The sequence below is a fragment of the Schistocerca cancellata genome, chromosome 3 (assembly GCF_023864275.1).
Source record: "Schistocerca cancellata isolate TAMUIC-IGC-003103 chromosome 3, iqSchCanc2.1, whole genome shotgun sequence".
Classification (NCBI taxonomy): Eukaryota; Metazoa; Arthropoda; class Insecta; order Orthoptera; family Acrididae; genus Schistocerca; species Schistocerca cancellata.
Window position 1 is genome coordinate 935,534,188 of NC_064628.1, and position 23,674 is coordinate 935,557,861.

Sequence of the window (23,674 nt, forward strand, 5' to 3'; positions counted from 1 at the left end):
TCTTTGATCGTAGTGTTTGATGAAGACTTCTATAATTTTAATGCTTTCCCCAAGTTTAAGTTCTATCTAGAACCTTATTGCGCCTTCTAGTATTGCACACTATGTGGTCAAAAGTATGTGGACACTTATTACTAGGGACATTAATTTGAAGTGTGTCCTCCCTTCGCCTTTACGACGGCTTGAAGTCTACTGGGGACATATTCATTGAGCTGTATGCAGGACTCTGGAGGAATGGAAGGCCATTCGTCCTCAGGAGACGAAAGTAGAGAACGTAGTGACGTTGCACGCTGAGGTCTGGAGAGAAGCCGATGTTCAAACTCGTCCCAGAGGCGTCCTATTGGGATCAGATCTGGATTCTGTGCAGGCCAGTCCGTATCAGAAATGTTATTGTCCACAAACCATTACCCCACAGATTCCGCTTTCCGACAGTGTGAATAATGCCATGGTGGTACCAACAATAGTCGTCTCCGAACTGTTCCTCTACTACACGCAGGACACGGTGCTGTGGAATGTTTTCATATCCTTCTGCATTTAGCTTTTTCGTAAGGGCATTAGGGGTCCTACCCCCTAACCACGAGAAAGACCGCCGTACCGTAATACCACTCTCCTGTACTTCACTGTTGGCACTACACATGATGGCAGGTACGGTTCTCCAGGTATTCGCCAATCCCAAACCCTTACACCGGATTATCACGGTCTACAGCATGACGCATCACTCCACATCTTTCGCTTCCAGTCATCCGCTGTCCACTGGCTCCTTACACTTTACGCCACACCAAGCGTCGTTTAGCATTGACTACAGGTATTTGTGGCTTATGAGGGACCGCTCACCCACTTTGCGCTGTTCTCTTTAAGTCCTTACGCACAGTCATTGCGCTACCTTGTCTACTGGTAGCACTTTGGAGCTCTCCAGTGATTCCTTCCGCTGATGTCGTACGATCTCCTACAACCACATTCCCCAATGTTTGACAGTCCCTGTCTTCTGATTTTGGTTTAGCTGTGGTTGTCACTTCGTGTTTACACTTCACAATGAAATCACCAACAGCCTACCTCGGCAGCCTTATAAAGGTTGAAATGTTCCTGATGTATTTGTTACTCAGTTGACACCGAATGATTTGTCCACGTTCGTCTCCTGATCAACCCATTTTGCTTATACCGATTTTCTACTGAGAATACAATACTCACCGTCTCCTTTTATACTGAGACGGGGGGAGGTGGGGAGGGGGGAGGGGGGTCCCCTCCTCTCTTAACATCTAATGGTCAGTTCCACATTACATAATGATGTCCGAATACTTTTGATTAGATGGTGTATATTCCTCGTCGATGAATGAGAAAAATATCTACCGTAACTTCAAAAACAAAAACAAAAAAACTTAGTTATAGGTCAACTCTCTCAGAGAAAATCACATCAAGCAGCCGATTTTTATGATGCTATTTATTTAAAGGGCGCCGTTACCGATTTCGGACTGACTGGTTCATCATCAGACGACTTGTTCACGTTGATATACCTTTCATATTATCTCTGATTTTTTGTTCTCCCAAATGACGAAATTTCCTTCGAGTGGTGGTGCCCTGCAACCAAATCACAATGTGAGACAATGTCTATTTAACTGTAGCTGTGCTTATCAGTGATTTTAAGTGGTGGTTGTTGGGATGTTTAAGGGGGACTAAACGGCTGCCCGCATCTCGTGGTCGTGCGGTAGCGTTCTCGCTTCCCACGCCCGGGTTCCCGGGTTCGATTCCCGGCGGGGTCAGGAATTTTCTCTGCCTCGTGATGGCTGGGTGTTGTGTGCTGTCCTTAGGTTAGTTAGGTTTAAGTAGTTCTAAGTTCTAGGGGACTGATGACCATAGATGTTAAGTCCCATAGTGCTCAGAGCCATTTGAACCATTTTTGACTAAACGGCTAAAGTGATTTTACGCGATATAATCTCAAGTGCCATCACATACCAAGACATTTCACCACATCAAAGTATGTATAAAATGATGTCGATATCACAACATAACAATGCACAAAGATGTTCTCTCTCTCTCTCTCTCTCTCTCTCTCTATATATATATATATATATATATATATATATATATATATATATATATATATATATATGACCTCAAAGTCATTTCAACGAACTTCAAGAAACCCACACAAAAATTAATTCCATGGAAATTACCAAATGGCAAGAGAGAATTACAGATCGACCACGTAATAACAGAAAGACAAGCACAGAGGGAAATCCAGAGCATCAGCACACGAAAAGGCTTCTTTGACTTGGATCACAACCAACTACAGATAAAAACACGCCAAATCCCTAAGAGGAAACAACATAAAACTAAGACCATTAGACCAGGCCCAGAACGTTTAACATTCAACCAAGAGATTAAGATAGGAACAACTAAAAACTGGGAACAGCTATCAGCAAAGCTTCAGGAAGCCATGAAATTAATAGTAGCACCGAGAACCAGGAAACACCGCTGGTGGACCCACACATTTGACCTGACAATAGAAAGACTAATCAACACATGGAAGAATTTCAATACCAACAAGATACCAGAAAACTGACAAGAATTTCTCAAAACACAGAAACAGACAAGTAAAATTATCCGTAAAGAAAAAAGAAACTACGACAAACAGAAATTAGAAGAGATACAAACAGACTTGACAAGGAACAACACGAAGAATTTCTACAGGACGTTAAGAGGAAACATGCTGCAATACCAAGCACCGAACCTCAGCTTTTGGAGACCGGACGGCACACTAGAGAACAATATCAAGAGCAGCTGTAGCCTCCTGGCGAAGTACTTCGAGAAACTCCTACACGCAAAATCACCGACAGACAAGGTGGACACAGAGGAACCCGCACCAAACCCAGATAGCGAAACGTCATTAACAGGAGAAGTAAGAGAATTCATCAAGAACCTCGCGGAATTCTGGAAGCTACAAGACCCGGATCTCACACAACACATACACAACATCATGAAACAGATATGGGAAACAGAAGAGATACCGAAAGAATGGCGCACAGCACTGATACACCCTCTGCACACGAAAGGGGATAAGTCGGACCCAAACAACTACCTGTCACATACAAGATATTTTCGAAAGCACTGATAAATAGATTAGAGAAGCAAACAGACCACCTGACTGGCAATACCAGGCTGGGTTTCGTCAACACAGGTCGTGCGCTGAACAGATATGGAACCTTACGATGATACTGCAACACGAACAGAGCTTAACCATCACCTTCGTCGACTTCAAGAATGCGTACGACTCATTAAACAGAGGAACCCTCTTCAAAATCCTAAAAGAATACAAAGTACAGTAGTTAGGAAGACACTAACCATAATTCAGCAAACACTAACAAACAGCACATCTAAAGTAAAGTTCTGAGGACAGCTTTCAGAACAATTCGAAATCAGGAGTCAGGCAGAGAGACGGCCTCTCACCAGTACTGGACAAAATAGTGAAGGAATGGGAAAAGACACACAAAGGAGTGCTCTTAGGAAAAGTAATAGTCAAGTGCCTAGCGTTTGCAGAAGATTTAGCCACCGTAACGCTACCAGAAACAGAAAAAATAAGAGCCATAGAAGAACCACAAGAAATCACAGCGAAGACCGGACTACGGATATCATACGAGAAAACACAGTTCATGAGCACCCAAAAACAACCACCACTACACACAAAACATGCGACAATACACGTAACGGAAAATTACAAGTACCTAGGAGAAACAATACAGATTACAGGAAGAAATAAGGTGACTAATGAAGAGAGAAGAGCGAAGCTAGAGAAGGCCTACAAACTGACTTTGAATCACTACAATAAGAAAGCTGTATCACGAAAAACCAAGCAACGACGCTACGAGACGGTGGTGCTACCAGAAACACTATACGCAGCCGACCCACAGTAGTACAAGGACAGACACGAATCAAACAGATAGGGAAGACGGAACGAAAAATACTCAGAAAAATATTCGGGGCGATGCAAAAAGACGAGGTATGGATAAAGAGGCCAGCTGAAGAACTACACGAACACAGAGAAAATAACAGACCAAATCAGGTAACGACTACAGTTTTACGGACACCTCAGCAGAATGACACCACATAGGATAACGAGACAGATCTTTGATTGCATTAGCACAAGGAAAAACAACAAATGGATGAATGAAGTAATAAATAACATGGAACAACTCAACATCACACAGTAAACAATACAAAACAAAACAAACCTTAGGAACCTGATCAGGAGGGAAAAAAACTACAAGAGACACCACACAACAAACGAACACAATGGATCGAAAAGCCGAAGAGAACACAGGACCTAAAGTGGACCGAAGAACGAGAGCAGAAACACAGCACACGAATGAGGGAAGTTTCGGCATAACGTAAAGAGAAAACAACAGAGAATGGACATGTAGTTCAGTCTAAATGCGTTCTTCAAGGGCATAACACAAATGTGTGTGTGTGTGTGTGTGTGTGTGTGTGTGTGTGTGTATGTGTGAGTGATAGTAGAAATTTTATTTATATTAAAAGAAACTAATTGAAATTAAGGTAAACAAGGCCGGCCGACGTGGTCGTGCGGTTCTAGGCGCTGCAGTCTGGAACCGCGAGACCGCTTCGGTCCCAGGTTCGAAACCTGAATCGGGCAGGGATTTGTGTAATGTCCTTAGGTTAGTTAGGTTTAACTAGTTCTAGGTTCTAGGGGACTAATGACCTCAGAAGTTGAGTCCCATAGTGCTCAGAGCCATTTGAACCATTTTTGAACCAAGGTAAACAAATAGAGCAACCAGTTCGTTACAAAGTGTTACTGCAGTGAAAGTATGTAAATATTATGGTATATACTGGAAGAAAAATAAGTGACAAGGGATACATGTACGTAAAGTAACCAAAACATCTTCACTTGTAATAATTTCTTCACATCGTTTAAAATCGTTGAGAGACACAATTACAGATGAGCAGACACTGTCTCACATTTTGTTTTGGTTGTAGGGCACCATGAACCCAAAGAAATTTCATAATTTGGGAGAACAACAAGTGAAAGCTAATGCAAAATGTATCTTAACGTGAGCAAGCCGTCTGATGATGGACCTATCGGTTCGAAACCGGTAACGGCACTATTTAAATAAATAAATAGCGTTATAAAATGTGGCTGATTGATCTTGTCTTCTCTGAAAAGCAAAACTATATTTTGTACACAGTTACGAGCTCAGAATGTTAGTTTTCGACAAAACAGCAAAAAGACTAAAGCATATTTACGAGACACACATTAATTAAACAGTAAAAAGTACTGTGTAAGAGTGTAGTGCCTTGAACGATATAGCGGTCCCAGTGAAATAATACAAAGAGATTTAAAAACGGTATTTATAAAGAAGAGACATTTAAAACTTGAATAATATAGATTTTTTATCATGTACCCGTATTATAATACACTCCTGGAAATGGAAAAAAGAACACATTGACACCGGTGTGTCAGACCCACCATACTTGCTCCGGACACTGCGAGAGGGCTGTACAAGCAATGATCACACGCACGGCCCAGCGGACACACCAGGAACCGCGGTGTTGGCCGTCGAATGGCGCTAGCTGCGCAGTATTTGTGCACCGCCGCCGTCAGTGTCAGCCAGTTTGCCGTGGCATACGGAGCTCCATCGCAGTCTTTAACACTGGTAGCATGCCGCGACAGCGTGGACGTGAACCGTATGTGCAGTTGACGGACTTTGAGCGAGGGCGTATAGTGGGCATGCGGGAGGCCGGGTGGACGTACCGCCGAATTGCTCAACACGTGGGGCGTGAGGTCTCCACAGTACATCGATGTTGTCGCCAGTGGTCGGCGGAAGGTGCACGTGCCCGTCGACCTGGGACCGGACCGCAGCGACGCACGGATGCACGCCAAGACCGTAGGATCCTACGCAGTGCCGTAGGGGACCGCACCGCCACTTCCCAGCAAATTAGGGACACTGTTGCTCCTGGGGTATCGGCGAGGACTATTCGCAACCGTCTCCATGAAGCTGGGCTACGGTCCCGCACACCGTTAGGCCGTCTTCCGCTCACGCCCCAACATCGTGCAGCCCGCCTCCAGTGGTGTCGCGACAGGTGTGAATGGAGGGACGAATGGAGACGTGTCGTCTTCAGCGATGAGAGTCGCTTCTGCCTTGGTGCCAATGATGGTCGTATGCGTGTTTGGCGCCGTGCAGGTGAGCGCCACAATCAGGACTGCATACGACCGAGGCACACAGGGCCAACACCCGGCATCATGGTGTGGGGAGCGATCTCCTACACTGGCCGTACACCACTGGTGATCGTCGAGGGGACACTGAATAGTGCACGGTACATCCAAACCGTCATCGAACCCATCGTTCTACCATTCCTAGACCGGCAAGGGAACTTGCTGTTCCAACAGGACAATGCACGTCCGCATGTATCCCGTGCCACCTAACGTGCTCTAGAAGGTGAAAGTCAACTACCCTGGCCAGCAAGATCTCCGGATCTGTCCCCCATTGAGCATGTTTGGGACTGGATGAAGCGTCGTCTCACGCGGTCTGCACGTCCAGCACGAACGCTGGTCCAACTGAGGCGCCAGGTGGAAATGGCATGGCAAGCCGTTCCACAAGACTACACCAGCATCTCTACGATCGTCTCCATGGGAGAATAGCAGCCTGCATTGCTGCGAAAGGTGGATATACACTGTACTAGTGCCGACATTGTGCATGCTCTGTTGCCTGTGTCTATGTGCCTGTGGTTCTGTCAGTGTGATCATGTGATGTATCTGACCCCAGGAATGTGTCAATAAAGTTTCCCCTTCCTGGGACAATGAATTCACGGTGTTCTTATTTCAATTTCCAGGAGTGTAATTTCTCTGTGTAAGTTTCGAGTGCAAAGAAATATAACGAAATGATCCAAAGAGACGACAAGATACGCTCTTTTGTCAATTTTTTAGTCGTCTTCACTTCTTCTCTTGTCTTGGTTGCGTGTACACGGACATCTAGCGAGTGCTGGCAAATGTAAGCATATTTGTACTAATTAAGCAGATAATATATTGATTTAATATTATTGTTCACTTTTAATTTGTAAGAGGTGATCCCGATTTCATGTCCGCCTTCCTTTGAATTAACCTGCATTCGAGTAATTTATAGTTCAACAATCGCAGCGGCCGATGCAGCCAACGACGCCATTACGTGGCGATATTAACTTATAAAATTTAGCGGAAGCGAAAAACTCGCCCGCTATTAACATAATATACATTTTTATCCACAGCCGCCCGACTTTGCAGAAATACGTAGCTTTAAGATTCTTATTTTCAGTACCATAGCCGAGAGCCAGAGCCAGGACTCCGACTACAAGGCAATAGTTAACGGAAGTAAGAAAAAATACTCTCGCGTGTGTGTGGGCCGCAATTGTAATTAATAAGTAAAGATTTTTGCTTTAAAGTGAACTGACTAGCCGAGGAAATTAACATTAAAAGTTTATTCCATTGTTCAACTTACATGCTTATGTTTTAAGATTCAGCGAGTCTAACATTCATTAACGTAACAAATAATTTAAGATTAATATTGTTAAAAAGCAGAACTTCACAAAAGAATTTAATCGTAAATCAAAATTGAATGAAATATCATTTTTATTAAGGCCCACCATGTAAGTCGGCAACACTCAAAATAATAATATTAATAATAATAATAATAATAGTACATTAAATTACGACGGCCGACGGACGCGAGAACGACTCATGAAGGTAGGGCGTGAAGAATGCAGACAGTGTCCTATTTCTAAGTCATAGAATGTATATTCCTGCCGTCAACAGGTACTGTAGTACGAGTAAATAAAGGATTTGAAGCCCTCCATTTTGCGAAAAAGGTCTTGGCCCAAAAACATTGTTATCAGTAAGAGATGTCCGTTTGTTATGCCGATGCCCTATCGACATGTAGATTATACACTTAATGGCTCACTTTCTTTAATTTTATTTAACTCAGTTATTTTTATTTTTATTTTTCTCGATTTCGTGTCGATGGCCCTGACACTGCCACACGTACTTATCCGTATTTAATGTGCCACTTTCTGACCTTTTATTTATTTATTTATTTATTAATTTGTGAAACTTCCGCATTACACTGTGCTTTTGAATAATTGCTAGGCCTCACTTGCTTCCCCCGCCCCCAATAACCTTCTTTCTCTCTCCACTCAATCCAGAAAAGCAGTTGGAATTAAAAGAATACAGAGGGAAGAAATAATATTTCAGAGGAGGAGAACGTTAATAATGTGTTCAATAGCGCAAGCTACCTGGTACAATCATAACATTCCAGACGCTTCCATTTACGTTTTACCTTATAGAGCACTGCGAGAGAGATAATGCTTCCACTTCTAACAAGTAAGATTTAATAACTGAGATTTAATAACTAGGATCAGATTTGATAACTTTGCAATCGATAATCTTTTGTGAAAGAAATTTTAATCCAGGTTGTTTATTCAAAGAAGGAGAATCAGATTTCGTGTGCAGATATGCATAACACGGATAGTAAGAAGATGAAAACTATAATAAAATCTGAGAACTATATGAACTTTATTGTTAATCACCTTGAGAGCGTTTACTACCGAAAAACAAGCAGAGATGTATGCGTGCATGATGGGGTTGGACGCACTGACATAGGTGGCTTTCCTTCTTTGCATTACAGCTGTGAAAACTGCACCCTTCTCTTTCTATCCCACTAATGAAAAATGCAAAGAGAGAATGTTTAATTCTTATTCCTGTGAAGACGTCGAGACAAGTAGCATGCTATTACAATCAGTGTAGAAGAGTTACAATCTAAGAGACTATTTAGCCCGTAGGCAAGTATATGGGAAATGTTTTACAACTAAAAGTCAATGTTGTGATGGTTCTTCATTAATCATTCGTGCATTTTTTGGCAAAATTATGCGGTGAAAGCCTTTACATTTTCATGTAACACAAGAAGCTGATATTGAGGCAGGTAACGTATTAACCAAAGAAACAAATGACGCCCAAGAGCCATTCTCAGCATTATCTCGAGGGAGGCAGTTTTCAGATAAATTATGAAATAGAGGAAGAAATGCATTTCGATTGATCTTGCCGGGACTATCTTGGATTTTATGATGAGACATTTATCTCAAGTGCATATAGACTTGAAAGCTTTACCAGAGCATGTATTGAAGATGCGCTCATTGCCAATTACAATAACGATAAAGGTCAGTATAATCAACACTGAACAGAAAGTAGTAAAAATTAACAAGGAAATCACAAATCACGACTCGAAGACAGGAAGAGGAAAACACGAAATTAAAAATATTATCAGGTTCGTTTGATGAAGCAAACACAATATACGGAACAAATCTTCCAGTTTGTCGTGTACGGTAAGTTCACAATTGATGTGTGTTCTGATACTGGTGTTCTGACCGTGAACATGTGGTTCAATGCAAATAAAAGAAAGAGAAACGTACCAAAAGCAAGGGCCGTTCATCGTATGATGGGAAGATGAATGATAGGCATACCTCGTTGAGCAGCTAAATAACCCTTCTAGTCCAAGTAAATAACATCGTGACAGTGGACAAGAGTGGAAGCTGCTGCAGAGTAATGTAGAAGTGGACGATACTGTGATGCTGATTGCTGTCAAGCAGACAGCTGAGACAGAGATGTCGTTAGACTTCGGCTCTGCAGTAGCTGCACCTATCGCTCCACGACTGTGGGCAACGAGTAGGTGATCTGAAAAGTGAAAGCACAGGCAGAATTAGAGCAGTTCATGGCTGCAGGAGCCAGGCGCAGGGCAGGTGACTCGGTTGTGGGCATACTGCTTCAAGTGCATTTTAATTTACTGCACTAAATAAAGGTCTCTCTACCTAGTAGCCTACAAGATACTTTTGTATGACAGATGTCAGTCAGCCTTATTCTCCACTCCAACTGTATACGTCTCTAACAGATTTTATAGATAAATATATTCATAAGAATGTAAAAGTAATGTTGTTTGTTCTTGAAGAACTTCTTCCCATTTTTCATCCTGTATAACCTCTCCGAATAGTGTAACCGAGTCAGTATCTACATTCATACCTGCGCAATTTCTTTTAATTTCTCACTTAAACCTGACTGATGTGGATGCTTAGTTGTGCCATTTGACTATCGTGGTGAGATGAACCATTTGTTATGTGCCTCAGATCTATTTCATGAAAGACAGTTGGGCTCAGAAATAAATTATCAATCGTTGTAGCATTACGTCTTTTCTTGATGGAAATATTAGTGTGTGGGTATAACCAAAGCTGGGCATTATAAAGTCCATAGATCTAAACTATCCAGTCGAAACGTATATTGAAATCTCCACATAAGATCACTACTCAGTTCTTTCCGCTAACTCTTATTAGTTCCCCCTTTAAGTGTCAATTGAAGTTCAAACCATTTCCCATTGGGAGCCTATAAACTATCGGAAGAACTATCTTGTATTTTTTTAGATCTGTTACTGAGCTACAAAAATCAAATAAATGTTCAATGCAGTGTTCATTAGGGGTTTTGTCCCAGCATTTTATTCCTCTTTTACTCTGCCGCGTATGTCGCCACTAGCACCAAATATTACATCTACAGTGTTATGATATTAGCTTTTAGACATACACCAATCCGCCAGAACACTATGACCACTAGAGTGCAGCAACGCTCCATGTTTGACCGGTCACGGCTCGCCTGTTGACGGGGGGACCGAGCCGCTCATGTCCGGCCTCATACGACTCGGCTCTGTCACGTACTCGCCCCATGTCTGATGTCCGGATTCCGGACATGCGGATAACCGAGCATGACCGGTCACCGCTGACGTCTTACCTCACCTCACCTCACCTCGCCCCGGCTCGCTGCTCTGTACTTTACTGTACAAATACAACGTCTCTCTCTCTCTCTCTCTCTCTCTCTCTCTCACACACACACACACACACACACACACACACACACACACACACACACACACAATGTATTTATTTCCGTCTGTCTGTCTTTTAAGACAAAAGTAACGTTTCCAAGGGCGGGTACGTGACACAGCTAAATTCATAAAGCATTTGGAAAGTAAAATGATATTTCAATACAATCGCGGATAGAAGACGAGTGTCATTTCCAAACAGAAGATCTATTTTTCCTTTCATTAACAGGAAACATTGAATAAGTGCTGTACCTGTAATCTAAAAGACAACCATCTTCACAAAGAAAGCATACAAAGAATATCCAATATTTACAGACGTAACTTGTCATACTTTTCACTTGTTTGCAACAGAAACAAAATTATAGTTATTGTTGATCAGTAAATCACTAACGCGTCCCGGATTTAACTGGCTGACATCTGCCACGTTAACTTCTCCAGAATGCGCACCTAGATGTATTAATTCTTTGCCTAGTTCTCTGAAACCTTCACTGGAATCAGCATTAAAAGGTCTCACATCGTTAGCACAGATTGCAACACACTTTGCTGTAATACTATTTTTTATTACTGCCGGTATCCCTGAAGGAGCTGTATCTTTGTGAGGTTTCTTGCAACTATGTTTCTTTAAATGAGTGGTTTCCGACTGGAAACACACTAATGTTGAGCAGTTTATGCACGATACGTACCCAGTAGACGCACTGTTTTCGTCTACAACTAACAGAAATGTACTCCATACTTGGCTTTTTAGACCCTCCCTTTCTTCAATGTGTAAACATTAGTTTCAATCTTACGTCTTAACTGCACTGGCTTCCTCGCGCTGCATGATTACAGAGAGAGACAAACCACAAATGAGAAGACCGTACTGCTTACAGTCTCACACGGATAATGACACGTGTAATATGTTTGAAGTTGCGTGCTACGTATTCGGTCACGGCATCTATGCTCGGTCACTAGAACTAGTGCGGGCAGCCTATCCAGTTAGGGTGTGCTCGCCCCATCTCGTATTTTGTGCTCGCTTACTCGGTCATGCAGGACTCTAATGACCACCGACCTACTATCGATATAAGCCCGTCCAGCCGATATCAGTATCACCTGCCGAGGAATGACTGCTACTCAGGCACAAGTATGGTGCACGTAGCATCAGTGAGCGTCGTGTCTTTGTCTAGAATGGAGAAGGCGCGACCTGTCTGAGTTTGACCGAAGGCAGATTCTGATCGCCCGGAGGTTCGGTACGAGCATTCCGGAAACTGCACGACTTGTCGGGTATTCCAGAAGTTCTGTTTCGAGCGCTTTCAACACGTGGCGGAACCAAGGTGAAACCATGTCCACACGACGTGGAGTTGGGCGGTAACCTCGATGTCGGACGCTGTAGGCTGGCCAGACTGGTAAAACAGGACAGGTAGCGCACTATGGCGGAACTAACATCAGTCTTTAATTCTCGGCAGAGTACAAGTTTGTCTGAACACACAGCGCACATAGCGCTCCTAAAGAACCGATAGACCTCCTCAGATGACGACCCATGCGTGTACCAATGTTGTTGTTGTTGTGGTCTTCAGTCCTGAGACTGGTTTGATGCAGCTCTCCATGCTACTCTATCCTGTGCAAGCTTCTTCATCTCCCAGTACCTACTGCAACCTACATCCTTCTGAATCTGCTTAGTGTATTCATCTCTTGGTCTCCCCCTACGATTTTTACCCTCCACGCTGCCCTCCAATACTAAATTGGTGATCCCTTGATGCATCAGAACATGTCCTACCAACCGATCCCTTCTTCTGGTCAAGTTGTGCCACAAACTTCTCTTCTCCCCAATCCTATTCAATACTTCCTCATTAGTTACGTGATCTACCCATCTAATCTTCAGCATTCTTCTGTAGCATCACATTTTGAAAGCTTCTACTCACTTCTTGTCCAAACTATTTACCGTCCATGTTTCACTTCCATACATGGCTACACTCCATACAAATACTTTCAGAAATGACTTCCTGACACTTAAATCTATACTCGATGTTAACAAATTTCTCTTCTTCAGAAACGCTTTCCTTGCCATTGCCAGTCTACATTTAATATCCTCTCTACTTCGACCATCATCAGTTATTTTGCTCCCCAAATAGCAAAACTCCTTTACTACTTTAAGTGTCTCATTTCCTAATCTAATACCCTCAGCATCACCCGACTTAATTCGACTACATCCCATTATCCTCGTTTTGCTTTTGTTGATGTTCATCTTATATCCTCCCTTCAAGACACCATCCATTCCGTTCAACTGCTCTTCCAAGTCCTTTGCTGTCTCTGACAGAATTACAATGTCATCGGCGAACCTCAAAGTTTTTATTTCTTCTCCATGGATTTTAATACCTACTCCAAATTTTTCTTTCGTTTCCTTTACTGCTTGCTCAATATAGAGATTGAATAACATCGGGGAGAGGCTACAACCCTGTCTTACTCCCTTCCCAACCACTGCTTCCCTTTCATGCCCATCGACTCTTATAACTGCCATCTGGTTTCTGTACAAATTATAAATAGCCATTCGCTCCCTGTATTTTACCCCCGCCACCTTTAGGTGGCGGTACCAATGTTAACACTATCAAATCGGCCACAGCGACTGAAATGGACACGTGACCATCGGCACTCCACATTGGCGCAGTGGCAGAGCTTTACATTGTCTGATGGATCCCCATCCCTTCTTCATCATGCCGATGACATAGCGTGAATCCGTTGTCTTCCTGGGGAACAATTCCTTGACACCTGTATTGCGGGATGTAGACAAGATGGCAGCGGCTTCATTATGCTCTGGATAACATTCGCGTGGGCATCCACCGATCCACTGGAAATCGTGCAAGCCATCATGACGGCTAAGCAGTATCTTACACCGGTTGCAGTCCACGTACACTCCTTCATGTCGATAATATATCCCGACGGCAGTGGAATTTTTCAACAAGATAATGCCGCATATCACATGGCCAGGAGTGTGATGAAGTGGTTCGAGCAACACGGTGGCCAGTTCCAATTGATATGCTGGCCCCCCAACTCACCAGATCTCAACCCGATCAAACACACCTGGGATGTGATTGAACATGGCGTCAGAGTTCATCATCCTCCTCCTCAGAATTTATGGGAATCAGGGGACTTGGATGTTCAGACGTGGTGCCATTTCCCTCCAGCGACCGACGAAGCCCTCATTGCTCCATGCCAAAACGCGTCGCCGCAGTTATCCGTGCCAAAGGTAGACACGCCTGCTACTTGATAGGTGGTCATAATGTTCTGGTTGATCAGCATATAGTGGCGTGCGTTACATTTCTGTGACTTCTAAATGATGATCTAGTATGCATATCAAATCTGTAGAATCACCTATAGATTATGCAGTCTCCTGTACTGATAAGGAAAGATCATTTTTCTTACTGAATAAACTTGTTACGTTTTGATGGAGATGTCTGAATGTATTATGACTCTTACCCTTTGCATGTCTAAGATGCTATTACCTCGTTTCTTCATTGATTGTTGCAAGTGTGTCTATAGTTATCTGTCAAGCCGGTCTTTTTGAAACATTTACCTTCTGGAAGATCTAGCGAACTTTACTCTTCGAAACTCGGCTTGATATGGCAGCGAAGGTATCAAGACGGCCAATTGCAGCATCAGGTGCGACAGTCACGCACTTTCTTTACGAAAATTATTTGAACAGCGAATTGTTGGTACAGGAACAGTACATAATGCTGCACAATGATCTGAGAGACGTACTAGTATAAGTTATTCGTCAACTCAACTGATCTCCATCACATTTTCGGTTTTAAATAGAATGTGGTTTAAGTATTGTGTATAATGTCAGTTTGTGCATGCATAATACCCATATTCCTGATGTTGCACTGAGTACCCTCACTCTAAGGTAATGCACTTCGTCACATTTATTTCAACATCGAGATTTTTATGTAGTTTCATTCGAATGGAAGGACGAGATTTATTGAAGATACTATCATTGAAGATGGTATTAACAGTTAACTCAGGAGATGACTTTTCTGTAATATATCCTACGAGGTGGCGTCTCTGGGGCCCCTATATTTAAACCGAGATTTAAGGCACAAATAATTTGAAATGGAATACATTTTTTTGGTCTTTTAAATACGAGACACACACAAACTAACTCTTAGAGAACTGAATTTCATATTTTCAAAAATTATTGTATCTCTGTAACAAGTAAATTTTCACATTTAACTAAACTATAGGGTTTAAACATCAACATAAAAGTCTGCAAAGTAGACATTCATTGCTGGGACCTACGTTTTCATCCATCAACACTCAGACTATGCTGGTGCCAGCTGTCGCCGGCACACCTGTAGGCAAAGATGTAACACAAAGATCGATAGTAGGCGCTAGGTCAAGCGCGCCTATCACGAGATAGGCCAGAGACACACCGACAATCAACATGCCACCAACGCCTTCTCGACAGCAGGTATTTAGGCCACCGCCGCTGACCAGAGGGCCTCATTAACTGACACCCCACTTTGGCGTCTGTCAGTTACTGTAGTGCGAGCTCACTGACTCACTCTGGCTATGACAGTGCATAATGACCAGATTAGTGACTTCAGTTTGTAATAGCAAGACTACCGTTACTGTCTGCAGTAAAGACTATTACTGCTGAGGTTTTACCACAACACATGGACTGCATTCAAATTAAGTACCCAGTACAAGTAAATAAAGAACCGTCTTAATCCTCGTGTGCATTTGTGTTGTAGCAAAATGGTACCGGCCACGCATGACAACATCCTCTCCCTTGCTTCCTGGGTACAAGACTCTACAATGGCGACGAGGATTCTACACAGACCACGTTTGATTTTAACTAACACTTTACGTACTTTGTCGGATAAATAGATAGGTCCATATCATAGTTATTCTGATGTTCTTCCTCTGAATGACTGTCCACTAGAAGAACTGTGATTACATTCTTTATAAAATCATCGTCGTTTTTGTCTATTTCTGAACCATATTACCCCAACCACGGACTTGCAATTGAATCAAACTTAGAATTGTTAACACTGACACATTGCTGCGAACACATTTTGTCCTATACTGACGAAAACAGGTACATAGTTCATGAGGTGCAGTCTAAGAGACTCCAACATACGTCAATAACACGTCACAACAACAGACAAACAAAAAATAGGACAGCGACAAAACATTGTGGGGTTGAGCGATATAACGAGGGTAGGGGCAGTATAGTTCCATTCCGCCAAAACTGACTTGAGGGTGAGTTCGAAACTTTTCACGCGGTCTGTGGGACCACACCCTGTGAGTTAAGGGTTTACTGATAAATTGCAAACATCAGGTAGTCCATAAAAACCAAGCGATAGCGATATATCTCTTTCATGAAGTTTGATAACAGCAAAAACTTATGTTTACTTTCTGCCGCAGACTGGCAACTACGCTAAGCTATCTGGCCAGTGGGAAAACATTCCAGTCGTTGGCCTATGCATCAAGAATTGCAGAAAATACATTATTTACAACAAATAACATTGATACCGACTACTGCAAATAAAAGGTCTATGAAATCAATAGAGAAGTCCCGGGGTTTCTTAAAAAAGGAAAGATGGAAAACAAAAGCGTGTAACTAGACGCAGGCCAGCTACCTGTCTGTTTATAATTTACGACACTGTCAACCCATGTTTTTGGATTCAAAAATTCCATTGAACGGCATGTATCAACTGCGCTATGGTTTCAACACCGCAGTAACACCGAAGTTATACGGTAGACATTATTTGTTTTTGAACGACTGCTTTGGCAATTTGTGCCTATAATGATACGCTTCTGATGAATCACCATTGTGCTGCAGCACTGAAACGTTATACTTCCACAGAACGCAAGTTATAACACGAGAAGCATCAAATACGAAAAACCTCTAACTACCGACATGTAGTTTCTTCCTATTTTATTATAACGAATCGCACCTACAGCGAGACATTTTCGCGTGAGCATCTATGTGCTGGTTCTCTGAAATAGCCTATATTGATGTGACGTATGCTATTATATAAAAACTACCAAATACAGAGTTCAGCTCCGTATACACTCCTGGAAATAGAAATAAGAACACCGTGAATTCATTGTCCCAGGAAGGGGAAACTTTATTGACACATTCCTGGGGTCAGATACATCACATGATCACACTGACAGAACCACAGGCACATAGACACAGGCAATAGAGCATGCACAATGTCGGCACTAGTACAGTGTATATCCACCTTTCGCAGCAATGCAGGCTGCTATTCTCCCATGGAGACGATCGTAGAGATGCTGGATGTAGTCCTGTGGAACGGCTTGCCATGCCATTTCCACCTGGCGCCTCAGTTGGACCAGCGTTCGTGCTGGACGTGCAGACCGCGTGAGACGACGCTTGATCCAGTCCCAAACATGCTCAATGGGGGACAGATCCGGAGATCTTGCTGGCCAGGGTAGTTGACTTACACCTTCTAGAGCACGTTGGGTGGCACGGGATACATGCGGACGTGCATTGTCCTGTTGGAACAGCAAGTTCCCTTGCCGGTCTAGGAATGGTAGAACGATGGGTTCGATGACGGTTTGGATGTACCGTGCACTATTCAGTGTCCCCTCAACGATCACCAGTGGTGTACGGCCAGTGTAGGAGATCGCTCCCCACACCATGATGCTGGGTGTTGGCCCTGTGTGCCTCGGTCGTATGCAGTCCTGATTGTGGCGCTCACCTGCACGGCGCCAAACACGCATACGACCATCATTGGCACCAAGGCAGAAGCGACTCTCATCGCTGAAGACGACACGTCTCCATTCGTCCCTCCATTCACGCCTGTCGCGACACCACTGGAGGCGGGCTGCACGATGTTGGGGCGTGAGCGGAAGACGGCCTAACGGTGTGCGGGACCGTAGCCCAGCTTCATGGAGACGGTTGCGAATAGTCCTCGCCGATACCCCAGGAGCAACAGTGTCCCTAATTTGCTGGGAGGTGGCGGTGCGGTCCCCTACGGCACTGCGTAGGATCCTACGCTCTTGGCGTGCATCCGTGCGTCGCTGCGGTCCGGTCCCAGGTCGACGGGCACGTGCACCTTCCGCCGACCACTGGCGACAACATCGATGTACTGTGGAGACCTCACGCCCCACGTGTTGAGCAATTCGGCGGTACGTCCACCCGGCCTCCCGCATGCCCACTATACGCCCTCGCTCAAAGTCCGTCAACTGCACATACGGTTCACGTCCACGCTGTCGCGGCATGCTACCAGTGTTAAAGACTGCGATGGAGCTCCGTATGCCACGGCACACTGGCTGACACTGACGGCGGCGGTGCACAAATGCTGCGCAGCTAGCGCATTCGACGGCCAACACCGCGGTTCCTGGTGTGTCCGCTGTGCCTTGCGTGTGATCATTGCTTGTACAGCCCTCTCGCAGTGTCCGGAGCAAGTATGGTGGGTCTGACACACCGGTGTCAATGTGTTCTTTTTTCCATTTCCAGGGGTGTAAATTAATACAATATGGCATCTTCTAAGTTCTGCTAGTGGCGTAAAACCTATACTGCATAGCTCTGGAAAAGTTCCTCTCCACGAAGCAAAAATCTGACGTTGCAGATGCTTCCTTAAGTGCTTCGCAGTGTAGTGGAACGTGGAATTGCACACGGTGAAGTCACTGACTCATCGCCCACGAACCTTTTCGCGTCCTCAGCGACAGGACTCGTTTAGGTTACGCTCATTTTCGGTCGGAAGTTCTGCACGCCACAGAACAGGGTGCTGGGCGACCTGGCTCGGTGAGACGGCAGCAGCAGCCGGCGACACACGGGACCTGGCGCCCTGGCTGCCAGCCCACCGGACACCACAGAGCGCCGGCACTCTTTATGAGATTACATAAAAATAAAGTACACCCCCCTCCCCCTCGACGCCCCGTTGATGCTTCGCATCGTGGAGCTGAAACAGCATTTTGCATCGCAGTAGAAGCGATCGATGCACCGACGCCGAAAGCAAATGTGGAAAATCCCCGGTCATCGTGTTGAGGTGAGCCGTGTTATCTGGCCAGAAATAAATTTGATAGATTCAGAAAATACGAGGTATTTCATGCAAAATATGTACATTTTACATTGCGGCGTTTTTCTGGATCTATGTAATGGCTAACCTCAGTGCCAATGTACGGATTACAATACGGTTTTCGCTAACACACAGAATGAATCACGATGATGGCTTGTGTATATAGTTTATATTTATAGTAACTATGAGTGTGCTATGTACACGATGTTCGTTTTATCTTGAGACAATTAAATCTCTCGAAAACGTCTCATAGAAGGAAAATATGTTCTAGGTGAAAAGCTAGTAAAGGGGACGTCTGTCAGTGGTACATCTGGCCACCTCCTAACCACCCTTTCTGCATGGGCGGGGTCAACCTTGTATTTTCAAATGGGAACACCCCATTTTTACTGCGTATTCTGATTCTACGTCAAAAAATACGTACGCTTAACTCAACCCATTGTTTCCCATTCGTGGTACACGGCAGTGTAATCGACAAACGTAAAGTGTACCTGGTTTTCCAATTAAGAACAGATGCATTTGATTCTACATACTGTTTACGATGTAAATCTAAGACGTTGTGATCTAAGAATTGGTATCTAAGTTGGAAATTTATATTAGTATTGCAAATTTGATTGTCCAATACAGTACGTTTAGCCGTTTCAATATGTGGTTAGAAACTACATTTAGCGCGTCTCCTTGCCTCTCACCATTGGGCTGCTTGAATTCAAAGAGTCCTTTTGCCTATCAGCTTCGGGGTGCTTGATTTCGGTGAGCACCCATGACAAATGCGCCTGTCACTGTCATTTCAAGGACATCCTATCTTATTACAATGGTAGTGGTTTGTACTCGGCGTATAGCCGCCAATAAGATGAAGTAATTATCGCGTTTGGGTGGAAACACACACCGAAGTGAGTTACCCCAATGGTGGGGCAAGAGGGCGGCCACGGAAATCGTTCTGATGGGTTGGGGATTCACCACATCAATCTGGTAGGTATGAGAAACCTGCCTTACCCTGCATGAGCTTATTTGCCAGAAATATCGGTGTCTAGTAATACAGGGTGTTTCAAAAAGAATATACGATTTACAAAGCATTATTTTGTCCAAACTATTGATCGCTGCACCTCGGCTCAGCTTTTGGACGAACGAATACATAGTCTAGTTCATAATAGCCGCTAGATCCCAGTTGTCTCCCGTTTTGCTTGGTAATCGTCATATGTTTAAATGGCTGCTCCGCATCAGGAATTATTTTGTGTTCTCAAGTTTGCGAAGTGTAATTCCGTGATTACAGCACAAAAACGTTTCATGTTGAGGTACGAAATTGATCCTGCGAATGGGTGGAACATTCGCAGATGGTGTGGACAGTTTCTAGATACAGAATGTGTTTGTAAAGAAAAAATTCCTGGGCACCCTCGTGTTCCTGAATAAAATGTTGCACGAACCCCAACTGCTTTCCAACATAGTCATTCAAAATAAATCATCGTATCAGTCGGGAGTCACAACTGCCTACAACAGCAATTTGGCGTGTTTTGAGACGTCGGTTGGTTATGAAGCCATACAAGTTACAGCTGTTACAAGCTCTGCGTCCTGATGGCAAACGCAAACGTGTGGCATTTTGTAACGAGTTTCTTGATGCTATTGATAATGATAACACTTTCGCACAACGCATCGTGTTCAGTGATTAAGCGACTTTCTATGTTATTGGTCACATGAACAAACACAATGTTTGAATTTGGGGCCTACAGAACCCATATGTAGTTACTGAAAATGTACGAGATTTGCCCAAAGTCAATGTGTTTTGTGCCGTATCCCGATCATCTGTTTACGTCCCATTCTTCTTTGATGGAAACACGGTTAACGGCCTGTAGCACCTCGATGTGTTACAAAACTGGTTGTTTCCGAGGCCGCATAAAGACAACATTTTTCAACAAGACGGGGCACCCCCTCACTGGAGTCGCCAAGTGCGTGAATATCTGAATGAAACTCTACCCAACCGTTGGGCTCCACTGTCACCGGATTTGATACCCTCTGAGTTTTTCCTATGGGGTTTCGTTAAAGACAACGTTTATATACCACCACTCCCACAGAACCTGGAAGAGTTGAAGAACCGGATCCGTACTGCCATAACATCAGTTATGAAGGACATGCTTGCCCGAGTATGGGAGGAATTTGAGAATCGATGTGATATTAATCGTGTCGCTGATGAAGGACATATTGAACATATGTTATCTGAACTTGAGAGGTTCGTAAATATGTGTGTAAAGTTTCGTATTCGTATGTCTTAAAGTTTAACAAATACATGTATTCGAAATACCTACACTCCTGGAAATTGAAATAAGAACACCGTGAATTCATTGTCCCAGGAAGGGGAAACTTTATTGACACATTCCTGGGGTTAGATACGTCACATGATCACACTGACAGAACCACAGGCACATAGACACAGGCAACAGAGCATGCACAATGTCGGCACTAGTACAGTGTATATCCACCTTTCGCAGCAATGCAGGCTGCTATTCTCCCATGGAGACGATCGTAGAGATGCTGGATGTAGTCCTGTGGAACGGCTTGCCATGCCATTTCCACCTGGCGCCTCAGTTGGACCAGCGTTCGTGCTGGACGTGCAGACCGCGTGAGACGACGCTTCATCCAGTCCCAAACATGCTCAATGGGGGACAGATCCGGAGATCTTGCTGGCCAGGGTAGTTGACTTACACCTTCTAGAGCACGTTGGGTGGCACGGGATACATGCGGACGTGCATTGTCCTGTTGGAACAGCAAGTTGCCTTGCCGCTCTAGGAATGGTAGAACGATGGGTTCGATGACGGTTTGGATGTACCGTGCACTATTCAGTGTCCCCTCGACGATCACCAGTGGTGTACGGCCAGTGTAGGAGATCGCTCCCCACACCATGATGCCGGGTGTTGGCCCTGTGTGCCTCGGTCGTATGCAGTCCGTATGCAGTCCTGATTGTGGCGCTCACCTGCACGGCGCCAAACACGCATACGACCATCATTGGCACCAAGGCAGAAGCGACTCTCATCGCTGAAGACGACACGTCTCCATTCGTCCCTCCATTCACGCCTGTCGCGACACCACTGGAGGCGGGCTGCACGATGTTGGGGCGTGAGCGGAAGACGGCCTAACGGTGTGCGGGACCGTAGCCCAGCTTCATGGAGACGGTTGCGAATGGTCCTCGCCGATACCCCAGGAGCAATAGTGTCCCTAATTTGCTGGGAAGTGGCGGTGCGGTCCCCTACGGCACTGCGTAGGATCCTACGGTCTTGGCGTGCATCCGTGCGTCGCTGCGGTCCGGTCCCAGGTCGACGGGCACGTGCACCTTCCGCCGACCACTGGCGACAACATCGATGTACTGTGGAGACCTCACGCCCCACGTGTTGAGCAATTCGGCGGTACGTCCACCCGGCCTCCCGCATGCCCACTATACGCCCTCGCTCAAAGTCCGTCAACTGCACATACGGTTCACGTCCACGCTGTCGCGGCATGCTACCAGTGTTAAAGACTGCGATGGAGCTCCGTATGCCACTGCAAACTGGCTGACACTGACGGCGGCGGTGCACAAATGCTGCGCAGCTAGCGCCATGCGACGGCGAACACCGCGGTTCCTGGTGTGTCCGCTGTGCCGTGCGTGTGATCATTGCTGGTACAGCCCTCTCGCAGTGTCCGGAGCAAGTATGGTGGGTCTGACACACCGGTGTCAATGTGTTCTTTTTTCCATTTCCAGGAGTGTATATTCGTTTTGAAACACCCTGTATTATTGTACTGTACAATTACACTAGCAAAGTACAAGTAACTTCTGAACATCAGCATCAACCGTTAGAACACAAAGGTTTACATTAACGCTGTAAATGGAATGTAGGATCAAATGCATCGGTTCTTAACTGCAAAAATTTGTCGAATACAGCGGCATCTACCAGTAATGGAAAACAGTGGTTTGTGCCAATCGTACGTTTTTCTTGTCGCAGAATTCGAATACGCAATAAACATAGAGGTTCCCATTTAAAAATTCAAAGCTGCCCGCTCCCACTGTGACGGGGCAAAAGTTTTCGATTATCGTAACGAATTCTTAGCCGCTTCAACGTATTAATTTTTGAGGTTTAAAGTTGTTAATACTTCAATACTGCTTATAAATGTAATAAAGTTGTGTAACTAAAGTCTCTGTGTGCAAATTGTTGTATACAAGCGAGGAAACGTCAGCGTCTGAAACTTGGAGCAAGTTGCGACAAAGAGTCTCCATGCTCCGGCAGCAAAAAACAGCATCTGTCAGCGCCAGAGATACAGTCCCGTCCAGGCTGGTCACTATTTGACGCAGCGAAGGCTGAAGAGGAATAAACAATTAATTTTTATAGGCAAAGGAATCATGAAATGACTGTCAAAAATTGGTTCCCCTGTGGTAACTGAGTTTGAAAGTTCCGTCGTAGCACGAGAGCCCTACTCGAGAGGTTACGCTGTGAAAGCTCTGGTTAGACATCGCGTATAACAATCACGTGGGCAAAGCATTTGATCGCGGATCTAGACGGGATAGTCCATATCGTCGATCAATTCGAATGGAGATACCGATTTAAAGTCTGGTCAGATTTCGTCAATTAAGAATACGAGTTCTGCAGTGGGTCTGCTTTGAGTTTATGCTGTTCTGTACAAGAAAACTAGAGTACGCTGAGGTCAGTGAATTTTAGATTGTTCTGGTCGTACGGTCTGGAGAGGTTCAGCTACGACATCGAACTTGATGAATATGTTACTTGGTGGCATTAGGCTGTA